At 41.8% G+C, this 12961-nt stretch overlaps 1 protein-coding gene across 3 annotated transcripts in view; it reads left to right on the forward strand.

The window, feature by feature from the left end:
- Positions 1–1089: 1089 nt before the first annotated feature.
- ZBTB8A (zinc finger and BTB domain containing 8A) overlaps positions 1090–12961 on the forward strand; it is a 50965-nt gene continuing 39093 nt past the window's right edge. The window contains exons 1-3 of one of the 3 annotated variants that reach the window (XM_082611903.1): positions 1090–1123; positions 1383–1483; positions 12560–12654. The gene's annotated coding sequence lies outside the window, so the exon portion shown is untranslated. Of the gene's footprint in view, positions 1124–1158; positions 1484–12559; positions 12655–12961 lie in introns of those variants that run through there. The other 2 variants (XM_082611902.1, XM_082611904.1) reach the window with 2 other exon arrangements.

Below are 12961 nucleotides of genomic sequence, written 5' to 3' on the forward strand. Positions count from 1 at the left end.
CAATTACTCATAATGTAAGGAATTCTCCAAATATATAAATGAGTTTCAGAAGCTAGAGGGGGAAGTTGAGGGAAAAAAATTCCCATTACTTCTTCCTTGAAACAAAGAGTTCATCACCCATCTGATGTGCTCTCTTGAGGAACAAGTTTGTAGAATTCTTTTGCATGTTTTAATTAATTAAGGCTAAAAAAACAAAACAAAACAAAAAAACCACTTTTGCTATAACAATGCCCAGGTCTTTCTGGGAGAATTCTCAATGCGGATGCTAGCAAAAGAGTTTGAGTACATCCAACACTCCTGATACCAAGTGGCTTTCAAACACGTTTTCAATTACCTGTTCAGAATGTGAGGACATGCAACTAAATAGGAAAACAACTCAAGAGTAATACAGAAGTGACATTAAGAGATAGTTGTGAATATTTTGTATCCTTCTAGTAGAGAGTATGATCCTCAAAACGCATAGCTAATTATGATCAAACCAAAGTAATAAACTTTGTCCAGTATAATTGAGTATGACATAAGAGAGAAATCCATCAAAAACTAAATGTTTTGAAAATTTGAGTCTTTTTTTCAGTTTTACTGTATCACAGTACTTTTCAGTACCTGACCCCAACATAAGGAACTAGAAAACTAATTTAGTTTATAGAATTGTTTCCGTAGTAACAATGAAAATTCAGTGACTTAAGATTTAGCAAATATATAACCTGACGTCAGAACTCTAAATATTAGGCACATAAATGTCAGAAGAAAGGCTTGATATACAATGAAGTTTTGTATTTGAAAACACAAAACCTGCTATTCTTACTAGTTTTATATTTTCTCTGAACTTAACCAAGAGTTATTTTCTCTTATCTCAGCTTCTTGGGTTATCCTCTTCAAAGAACATGCTTGTGACCTGTAGAGATTTAGAAAAGGTTATCCCCGACTAAAACGAGTGCTTCAATAAAGGGAAAAATTCTGTGCAGATCTCTTCCATTTGACGTTGCTAAACTTAAGTACAATAATGTCACATGTACTTACACAGTAATTGTGGGCACGCCTAAGTCCCTCCCTCTTTCCTAAACCAAATTCCCCAGATCCTAGAAATCCAGCCCTTCTGCCCTCCGGAGGCGCCTTTCCCAACGTAAAGTACAATTTAAAATTTAAGCTCCTGACTAAATAATGACTCTGTAGTCAACTGCTAGGGGATCCGGGCACCCCAGTGCCTCTGGAGGGTGCAGGGGGGTGTAGGCAAGGGCAGGGGAGTGGGCGAAGCTGCTGGTTGGTGCCTGAAATCTGTGCGTTGCCCCTTTAATTGTGTCCCCAGCCCTCGGGCGTTTCTGTCCAACGCCCACGTCAGCAAATACCTTTTGTTTCTCTCACGTTGGGGCTACTTGTTTTAGGGCGCAAAGGAACGGCTTCGAAAGGGGGTATTTCCCCTGCCGAGAACCGGGAATCTTACCCCGGCCCGCGCACGCGACCCGCCGGTGCGCCTCGGCCCGCGGTAAGTGGCTGCGCGCGGCGCGGGCGGAGGGCGGGCGGGGCGTCGGGGTAGCCCGGGACGGGCCCGTGAGCCTTGCTGCGGGCGGGGGCGCGGGTTAAGGCGCCGCGGGCTCTGGCCCCGGGCGGCGGCAGCGGCGGGATGCGGCCCGGGTGCGGCGCCCCCCAGACGTCCCCGGGCCGGGAGAGCGGCAGGAGGCGCAGAGGCGAGCGGGCGCCATTTGCAGCCCCGGGCGCAGTGGAGGCGGTGCGCCGGCTCCGAGGGTCTGGAGACGGTCACAAAGGAAGCGCGGCCGGCCGGCGCAAAGGACCCGGCCTCGGGACGGCGGCCGGCGAGGAGAGGCGGGCGGCGGCGGGGCGCACCGGTTCCTGGACTGCGCGGCCGCCCCGCCTGCCCAGCCGCCCGGCCCTGCCCGCCTGCGCGCCCGGGAGGGGCAGCGGGACAATGGCCGCGCCGTCGCCGCCCGCGCCCGCGCCCGCCCGGCCGCCCCCGCCGAGCGCCGCGCCCGCCCGGCCGCCCGGCCCGGCTCGGCCGCGGCGCGGGGAAAGGCGGGAAGGTGCGCGGAGCCTCCTGGCGGCGGCGGCTGGAAGGCGGCGCGGGGCCGGTGCCGGGCGTGTCTGGAGCCGTCGGGCGCCGCGGACTCCCGGAGGGTCGGCGGCCGGCCGGGCTCGGGCTGCGCGGCGAGTGATGGATGGCCCGCGGGATGGGGCGGCCGAGGTCTGGGGCTTCACCCCTTCGGCCCCGGGCGCTTCCTCGGGAAGGTGGCTGCCTGGGCAGTGGTCCGAGTTTCTCCGTACATCCTTCATCCTTTGGTTTTATATCGTGATGCGACAGATCCGAGCTTAGAACCCAAGGCAGACTTACTATACCTCACAAATATTGTGCTATAATTATTGTTTTATGACGGACCCACACAGACGCACCTCCTACCTATGCAGACGGCATCTTTTGTAAGTTAATAGCGCTTTGGCCCCTTCCCCTTCAAATGCGCTTATTTATTATTGATTATGTCAGTAGCCAGGCTCTGTATCGTTCAAAGGCGTGTTTTTACCCCTCCCCTTTTTCTTTTTTCCCTTTTAAATTGAGATATAGTAGACATATAACATCTTGTTAGGTTTAGTCCAAGACGTGTTTGGAAGCGGTAGATTCTCACCTATTGGGCTTTTAAACTACACACGTCAGTATTACTTCTGTTCTTAATAAACGTTTATATTTGCAGAACTTTAGTAAATGGAGTGCTTTCGCCTATATGAATTATTTCACATAAAACAACCACCCAGTCAGGCTGATGCTTTTTCCACTTTCTAGGTGAGGAAACGCATTAAGCATTTAAGCATTAAGCCAGGTGACCGGTGGCAGCCTTCCAGCGCCCTTGCCTCCTGTTCTTGCTCTTTATTTCCTCCTAAAGTCACCTCCAGAGTCTTCCAGTAAGCAAGTCATATCGCTACCGTGCTCTAAAGACCTTAACTGATCTTTATCAGAAACAAGTCTCAAATCCTCTGCAGAAGAACCAAGGCTCAAACTTCTGTAATCTTCCCCAAGCCTCAGGTATGGTTGGGTTTGTGAGACCCCTGGAACAAGAAGAGCCCTTCACTGATAACCGGGGATCAGATATCTTTATTCCTGGGAGTCCCTCTGGCCACACAAGCAGTAAATGGGAAGTGAGAATCTAACCCGCCACCCTTGGCCAAATAAATGGGCATGTTTGGGTTTGGCTGTAAAATGTCAGAAAGAGGCATCATGAGGACCTAGGCTTCTTCCAAGTCATGTAAATTTCCAACCCCATGAAAGACGGCCCTCTGCCAGAGTTTATCTCATGGCCTTGAAATCACCAGCTCTGCTGTTGATGATTTGAGCCCCAAAGTTTGTAAAATAGGGTAATACTTGATTCATCCTATATCATTTAAATCTTATTTTCTAGATAAAATGGAACTTACATCTAAGAGGCTCAACCTTTTCAGTGACCTAACTATATGTTTATAATATTTAAAGGATTTGGTGCAAGCTTTTTGATCCCCTTGAGGGAAGTTTTTGTCACTTCTTTGCTCAGAATTGGTCAGTGGCTCCCCATCTTCAGTGGCTCCCCATCTTACTCAGACCAAAAGCCAAAGGCCCCTAAGTAGTCTACAGAGTCCTACAGGAACTGGTCCCATGATGTCCTACCTGCCTCACAATCTGTCCTTCCTTTCTGACTCCATCTCTCATTGCTCTCCCCAGCCCTCCTTTCTGTTCCTACAATCCTCCTTGCCTGCTTCACCTCAGAGCCTTTGCACTTGCCGTCCCATCTGCCTGGAACACCCTTCCTCCAGGTGCCCAAATGACTCTCTCTCACCTCCTTTGGTCTTTATTTTTATTTATTATTATTATTATTATTATTATTTTTGCGGTATGCGGGCCTCTCACTGTTGTGGCCTCTCCCGTTGCGGAGCACAGGCTCCGGACACGCAGGCTCCGGACATGCAGGCTCAGCGGCCATGGCTCACGGGCCCAGCCGCTCCGCGGCATGTGGGATCTTCCCGGATCGGGGCACGAACCCGTGTCCCCTGCATCGGCAGGCAGACTCTCAACCACTGTGCCACCAGGGAAGCCCTGGTCTTTAAATACCATCTTCTCATTGAGACTTTCCCAAATATGGTTTTGATTTTCTTAAACACTTTTATACTTAATTCTGAATCTCTCCAGTGTTAAAAGATATTTATCCATACAGTTACCATGCCAGTTTGCTGAAGTTCCTTATGGCCCAGAGATTTATGCTAAGAAGGCTAATGAGATTTGTGTTGGTGACCCTGATGGGAAACACTAAATTCTTAGTTTAAAACTATGTGCCTTGGGCTTCCCGGGTGGTGCAGTGGTTGAGAATCCGCCTGCCAATGCAGGGGACACGGGTTCGAGCCTTGGTCTGGGAAGATCCCACATGCCGCGGAACAGCTAGCCCCGTGAGCCACAATTACTGAGCCTGCATGTCTGGAGCCTGTGCTCCGCAACAAGAGAGGCCGCGATAGTGAGAGGCCCGCGCACCGCGATAAGGAGTGGCCCCCACTTGCCGCAACTAGAGAAAGCCCTCGCACAGAAACGAAGACACAACACAGCCATAAATAAATAAATAAAATTTTTTAAAAAGGCAAAATTCCTTTAAAAAAAAAACACAAAAAACCATGTGCCTTTATAAAGATGGTCTTCTATCCCACAACCTTAATTGGAGTTACACTCGTTACCTAAATCTTTCGTCTGCTTGTGGAAATTCATGTCTTTTCCTTCTGTTCCAAAGACCTTTGCACTTAATGGCTTCTAAAATATGTATTGTCTTTTTCACCCACCTTTAAAGATCTTTGAACTTGATGGGAATCATTAATTCTTTAATATTCTTAGAACTATTATAGATATTAAACTCTTATAGATACTTTAAGTGTTTCTAATTGAATTTGGACTGTCTACATGAACTACTACAACTAGCTGTTTCAACTTATAAGGTCAATCTACTGAAAAGAAAATTTGAAACATATTACCCATTTCCGTGACTTAATCACATTTTTTGTTTGTTTGTTTGTTTGTGGTGCGCGGGCCTCTCACTGTTGTGGTGTCTCCCGTTGCGGGGCACAGGCTCCAGATGCGCAGGCTCAGTGGCCATGGTTCATGGGCCCAGACGCTCCACGGCATGTGGGATCTTCCCGGACCGGGGCACAAACCCGTGTCCCCTGCATCGGCAGGCGGACTCTCAACCACTGCGCCACCTGGGAAGCCCCTTAATCACATATTTTGAGAATAACTTAAACCTTTCCTGGTGACTCAAGAGTACAATTATGAATGCAGGTTACGTTAATGCTTTGTAGTATTATGAAGTTGTAACTGATCCCAATTTATAGGACAATTCCTATTTTCTTGCAAAGGTTCCTGTTATCACTTCTGTTATTCACTGTCCTCTGCCTTAATTTAGTTCCTCTCCATTTCTTGCTTTGACAACTGCATCAGGCCTTTAAAATGATCTCGCTGGCCCTGCCTCTCCCACTGTTTCTCTTCTTCCATGCTGTCTCCGGTTTTCTTCTGGGTATACAAATTGGATCATCATAACAATAATACCTTATATTTATTGAGACCTAACTGCATGCTAGGTATTGTGCTAGGCATTTTGCATACATTATGGTCAGAAGAAAAGTGCGAGACTTACGAGTGCTGGTTTGGGTTCAGTCAGCCTGAATTCCGATCTCTGTTCAGCTGCTCATTGCGCAGTCTTGGAGAAGATTTTCTTTTCATTTCTCTGTGCCTCCAGTTCTTGATCTATACAATGTGAATCACAGCAGCAGTTACCTCATGAGGCTGTTGTGAGGACTGAAATAAGATAATGAGTGTAAAATGCTTAGTACTGTGCCTAGTAAACATTCAAATATTAGCTATTTAGTTTTATTAAGATATAACTTATATACCATAAAATTCATCCTTTGAAAGTGTACAATTCAGTGTTTTTTAGTGTATTCACAAAGTTGTGCAACCGTCACTACCCTCTAATTACAGAACATTTTCACCACTGCATAAAGAAACCCCATATCCATTAATAGTCACTCCCCATTCCTGCATCTCCCTAACCCCCGACAACTGCTAACCTACTCTCTGTCTGTCTCATCTGCCGATTCTGGATATTTCATATAAATGAAATCGTAAAATGTATGGTCTTTAGTGACTTGCTTCTTTCACTTAGCTTGAGGTTTTTAAGGTTCATCCATGTTGTAGCAGGTAATCAGTTCTTCTTTCCTTTTTATGGCTGAATAACATTCCATTGTATAGATCTACCACATTTTGTTTATCCATTTTCCCAAATGTTGATGGACATTTGGGTTGTTTCCACTCTTTCACTATTATTAATAATGCTGCTATACACATTTGTATACAAGTTTCAATGGAGACATATTTTCATTTCTCTTGGACATATACCTAGGAGTAGAATTGCAGAGTCCTTTGGTAACTCTGTGTTTAATCATTTAGGAACTGCCAGACTGTTTTCCAAAATGGGTGTACCATTTTACATTCCAACCAGCAGTACATGAAGGTTCTGATTTCTCGACATCGTGACCAACACTTGTTATTTTCGTGTGTGTGTGTGTGTGTGTGTATGTGTGTGTGTTGTAGTCATCCTAGCGGGTGTGAAGTCGTATCTCATTATGATTTTTACTTGCATTTCCCTAATGACTACTGATGCTAAACATATTTTCATGTGCTTATTGCTGTTCGTCTTAATTTATTTCTTATTGCTGTTAATCTTATTTATCTTGGCTATTATCTTATGTAATCCTCTTAACAGACTTCCTTAGAGCCTCTTAACAGTCAATATCCCCACTTTACAAAAAGGAAACTGATGCTTAGAATTAAGCAACTTGACTAAGTCACATAGCTAGTCATTGGTGGACCTATAACCATGTCACTCTTTTTAAAATCCTTCAGAAGTGCCCCAAACCTACAAAAATGGAGGGGCTTCAGGATCTGGCACCTACATACTGTTCTCCGTTCATCTTCCACTGTCCCTCCACAGACCCTGAGTCTCTAGTCATAGCACACTTTTTTTGAAGAGGTCGTGCTGTTTAATACCTGTCTGTGCCTTTGCCCTTGGTGCTTCTGTTGAGAATGCCCTTTGTCCTCTTTTTCATGTATGAACTTTTACTCATCCTTCAAGACTCGACGGTTCTGCCTTTTGGAAACTTTTGTGGACACTCCCAGGCAAAGTCATTTGCTTCCTTGGTTTTATAGTTTACTTCTACTAGGAGTATTTTCTTTCTCTCTCTTTCTCTGACTCTCTCTCTCTCTGCTGATAGACATTGAGTTGTTCTAGAGCACTGATCTTTGACATGTCATCATCTTTGTATTCCCAGGGCCAGGGATAGCCTGGCATAGAGCAGATGCTCAATAAATAGGTCAATAAATAGATACTGAATGAATACATTTCACATTTCAGTTTGAATATCTGACCTCATGAAAATAGAATTAAAAGATTTTTTCTTAAAAAAAAGGAAGAGGGGCTTCCCTGGTGGCGCAGTGATTGAGAGTCCGCCTGCCTATGCAGGAGACACGGGTTTGTGCCCCGGTCTGGGAAGATCCCACATGCCGCGGAGCGGCTGGGCCCGTGAGCCATGGCCACTGAGCCTACGCGTCCGGAGCAAGGAAGAGAAAATACGTATAGCTGTATGAAGTTCACAACAGTGTAAACCTAACTACTGAATCAAGGATGAAGTTGCTTTCTTTCAATTGTTTTTCTAATCCTTCAGTAAATCTGCACTGCTTTGAGTCCTGGACTCTCAGCAGCATCTGAACCGTCGAGGGTATAACAAACACCTTTGTTTAGGCTTCAGGTCCCTCTATCTCACTGGCATTGTTGGATAAGGAGCAACACAAGGTTCTTACAATTTCAGAATATTTGGGGGAAACTTTATTCCAAAATCTACAATATATTTTTTATCATCAGAAGACACTTCTGCAAACCAAACCAGGCCATCATTTCATCTAAGACCTTAATATGTAAATTAGAATAGTGTTCTAAGCCTAAACATTAAAACTTGAAACTTTGAGATTGCAAATCTTATACACATCTCATTCTTATGAAACCTCCTCTGTGATAACATTTTAAAAACAACCTAAGTTTTGAATAACACAACAACCTAACTGTCTGTTAATGGATGAATAAGATGTGATATATATATTATTATTATATATATATATAATATGATTGTATATATACTGGAATAATATTCAGCCATGAGAAAAAAGAAATCCTGTCATTTGTGACAACATGGATGGACCTGGAGGGTTTATTATGCTAAGTGAATTAAGCCAGACAGAGAAGCACAGATACTGCATGTTATCACTTATATGTGAAATCTGAAAAATGAAAGTCCAATTCATAGAAGCAGAGAGTAGGAAAGTAGTTGTCAGGGACTGGAGGGTAGGGGGAGTAGGGTGAGGTTGGTAAAAAGGTACAAACTTTCAGCTCTAAGATGAACAAGGTCTGAGAATCTAATGTATAACATGGTGACTATAGTTGATAACACTGTATTGTATAATTGAAATTTGCTGAGGGAGTAGAACTTAAATGTTCTCACCAAACAACAACAACAAAAAAAGATAAATATCTAAGGTGGTGGATGTATTAATTAACTAGATGGGAGGAATCCTTTCACAATATATATGTATACCACAATGTATACTTTAAATATCTTACAATTTTATTTGTCAGTTATATCTAAATGAAGCTGAAAAAAAACCTAACAAACACCCTGGTTCATAGAGCATAATTAATGAGGTAACATTTGAAATGGGAAAATGACAAAAACTGTTTCTAAGGAATAACTCTTCCACACTGTTGGTGAGAATGTAAATTGGTACAACTACTATGGAGAACAGTATGGAGGTTCCTTAAAAAACTAAAAATAGAACTACCATATGATCCAGCAGTCCCACTCCCAGAGAAAAACATGATCCAAAAGGATACATGCACCCCAGTGTTCATTGCAGCACTAATTAAAGTAGCCAAGACATGGAAGCCACCTAAGTGTCCATCGACAGAGGAATGGATAAAGAAGACGTGGTACATATATACAATGGAATATTACTCAACCATAAAAAAGAATGAAATAATGCCATTTGCAGCTACATGGATGGACATAGATTATCATAGTAAGTGAAGAAGGTCAGACAGACAAAGACAAATATATGATATCACTCATATGTGGAATCTAATTTTTTTAAAAAAGAAACAAATGAACTTATTTACAAAACAGAAACAGACTTAAAGATATCCAAAACAAACTTATGGTTACCAAAGGGGCAATGTGGAGGGGGGGAGGGATAAATCAGAAGCTTGGGATAAACACACACACACTACTATATATAAGATAGATAACCAACAAGGACCTAGTGTATAGCACAGGGAACTCTACTCAATATTGTGTGATAACCTATATGAGAAAAGAATCTAAAAAAGAATGAATATATGTGTATGTATCACTGAATCACTTTGCTGTACAGCAGAAACTAACACAGCATTGCAAATCAACTATACTTCAGTTGGAAACAAAGAATAACTCTTCCTTAGGCTGAGGTCTACAATAACTAGTTAGAGTAACTAATTAATTGACTAGTTAGGGGTTTGCTATCCTCAGGTACACTGTGGTTTTGAAATGATCACTCTCTCTGAGTATACAAATATGGGAACCAGTCACATTTTTTCTGGGTCCACTTTTGTATAAGTAAGCATTCTTTAGGCTACAAGAAAATGTGTGGTAATAAAATTCTAAAATGTTTACATTTCCTACTCAGTTAAAGTAGTGTTTTAAAGTGGCCTGCATAATTAATAATAGTGGTTACTATTATTACTCTAATAATAGCTAACATCTCTCAGGGGCTTTTTATAAGACAGCCACTGCTGTAAGCACTTTACTTAGATTATCTTTTCATTTACTGTGTCGCATAACTCTAGAAGGTATAGGTATTATTACTAGTCCCATTTTACAGATGCAGAAACTAAGGCACAGGGAGGTTAATGTGTGGCAGAGCCAGAATTTGCACCTAGGCAGTCTGATCCCAGAGCCTGTACCGGCAAGCACACTGCCCAGTACTGCTGCTCACAGACCAATCACCCTTCTGCTTACATTTTGAGGCAACTGATGTGCTAATATGTCATCTGGGCCTGGTTGCAGGAAAGAGCAACCGCTCTAGCATTGTAATTCGTTTGCAGAATCATTGGAAGGGCTGAGAGGAGTGGGCTCTGGGTTGGGCCTTCAGAAATTATTCCCAGGACCAGACTGCCAAACAGGGCCTCCAGGGGAGGGAATCGGGAGGCCACCACTGGCACTTCTGAGTTCCAGATGACATTGCTCACTGCAATTCAAGGGTCAAGAAATTGCTATTCTGAAACTGCCCCTCAACACCCACCAACTAGTCATGGCTGTCTCCACCAAACTTGTCTCTTGACAGCCATGAGGCTCTGGACACTGGAATGCTGCAGAAAAACCCAATGTTTCCATAAATGTGCTTGCCAGCATTAACAGCCAGAACAGCAGAAAGATGGCTCCCACCTCATTTCTGCCTTCCAAATCTCACAGAAGAACATCTGATGGATGGGCCCCATTTCACATGGGGAAACGTAACTGTAAAGGAGTCCGGGAAATGGTCTTTTTAATTTTCCACGAGGAAGTTAGAAAGGATGCTGGGGGTTAATACACAAATCTACTCTTAACTAATTTCTGCCAGGGTAGAACTCGGTTATCACTAAAACTGACATTTCATCAAGTATGTATAAACTGTTTTGGGTACAGACTGTGTTCAGAAGTCAGTTCTCTTAAAAAGCCTCAGAATTAATTTTGCTTGCCACTGTACAGACCCAGCACACTGGACAGTGTTAGTTAGTGCTCTTAAGTAGCATTGTTGAAATAGTGACATTAAAGCTATCAAAGTGAATACCCTTTACTAAGTGCCCTCCTCGCTCACTGCGGTAGATGAGCTTTTAGGGTCGGGAGGAGTTGTTCTCAAAAGTTATTTGTTTTTTATAAAGCAGAAACTAACACACCATTGTAAAGCAATTATACTCCAATAAAGATGATAAAAAAAAAAGTTATTTGTTTTGTTCCTCCAAGTACAGAATCCTAGTTTACCCCTAAATTAGATCCTGCTGTTTTAATTATGGGTATTTCGTAAAATCCTTTTCATAGCCAATTCTATTCTTTGCTGTACTTTAAATGTAAACACATAAAAAGTGTTGATAAACCACCGTCAGAGGTTTGCTGCTTCCCAACTCCATCACCTTTTGCTCTCAGTTTGTTTTTTGTCCCTTTATTTAAAAAACAAAATGTAAAAATCTCCCATTCTTCCCACCTATAAAGACTGTGGGACTTGTTTCTTCTTAAATAAACTTTGCCAATCATAAGAGGAAATCACATTACACTTTATGGAATACTCAGATCATCTTGGCTATTTTCTCTTTTGGTTGCTGTTCAAAAATTTTTTTTGGTAAACTTCTAGGTCAGTGTTTTAAATAGCAGTGTTTTGAATGGTTTAAGCTGCCAGAATTTAGACCTTCTCATGAGTGGATAGCTGATGCATTTGTTTTATTAACTAAAGTATATTTGAGCAGTTCTCTTTTCTCTGGTGGTGTTTTCAGGACGCTCATTTAAAAGTTACTTCATTTTGTTTTCTTCTTTATACCTCCCTGTATTTTTAAAATTTTCTGTAAGTATGTATTACTTTTATAATCAGAAAAAAACATATTATTTTAAAAAGTGATTTCATTAATTTAGTCAGAATTATTTTGGCCGGAATTCTTAGCTTAATTCATTGATTTAAAAAGCATTAAATTCATTTTTCCACTGCCTATGGACATAAAGCTTTAACAGTCACCACATTAACAAAACTTCATGGTCATTGAGCAAAATAGTTGAACAGATTCTTTTTTTTTGGCAATGAAACAGGTTTGGAATATAGTAGAAACTGAAACATTTTTAATACACGTTGTTGCAACTCCTCTCGCAAATTGTGGTACACTGTAGTACAATCTGGCAAATCGAATGGTAGATCTGGGTGACTGCAGTGGGGCTTTCTGAATATATGTAGCAGGACTTTTTCTCCCACTTCCCTCTTAACCATAGAGTTTTAAAGAAATGTTTAACTTTTCAAGTTGAATCTTTAAAGCTATTCTGTTTGATGCCACTTGCAGGAAAAGAGTAATAGAACATATGTTGCTGTCTTGGTATTTCATCTGTTGGCCTGCCTTTGAATAGCTGTTGTCTTAAGAAGTTTATTTTATTCTCAAAGTTAAAAAGTATGTTTGCTTTCAGTTTGCCATAATATATTTTAATTTTGGCAATCTTTTCTTGCAGATTTTAATTTTAAGGTTTGGGTTATAAATAGGTAGATAGATAGGTGGATAAGATTCCCATCAGCTAATATTCTGTGCCAGATGATCTATTTTTATATGCTAAAAACTGATACCTGATAGATGCAGCCATATAATTTATTTGAATAAATATTTATTATGTACCTTAGCAGATGTTTCTGTCTCTTATACAAAAGTTCATTGTAAATAGCTCTTTTCTGTCTCTACAGGACAATCCTTCATACACAGACTTGGAATCTTCCCTTTTTTTACTCCATTCAATCAACTTAGCAGGGTTTCAAGAGCAGCATTTATAAATTTCCAGGTATGAAAAATTTTAATTCTTGATGTTATACCTGACTTAAATATATAGATACAAAGTAGAGTTTTGCAATTATAGATTTTATGTATCAGAGTATGGGTTTATTGCTTGAAAAGTCACTGTATAAAACATTCAACATTCTGATTTTCTTGGCCAGGTCTCCCTGTTCACTTATGGCTAAATTTTTAATTCATTGCCTATCTTGTGTATGTATTTCTTCCATTCTGCTTTAATCAAAGATTCAAATTTACATAAGAGCTGGAGTTTATCTAGACCAATACCCTCAATTTGCAGAGAAGGAAATGAAACT

This window comes from Mesoplodon mirus (assembly GCF_964341445.2).
Source record: "Mesoplodon mirus genome assembly, chromosome: 3".
Lineage (NCBI taxonomy): Eukaryota > Metazoa > Chordata > Mammalia > Artiodactyla > Ziphiidae > Mesoplodon > Mesoplodon mirus.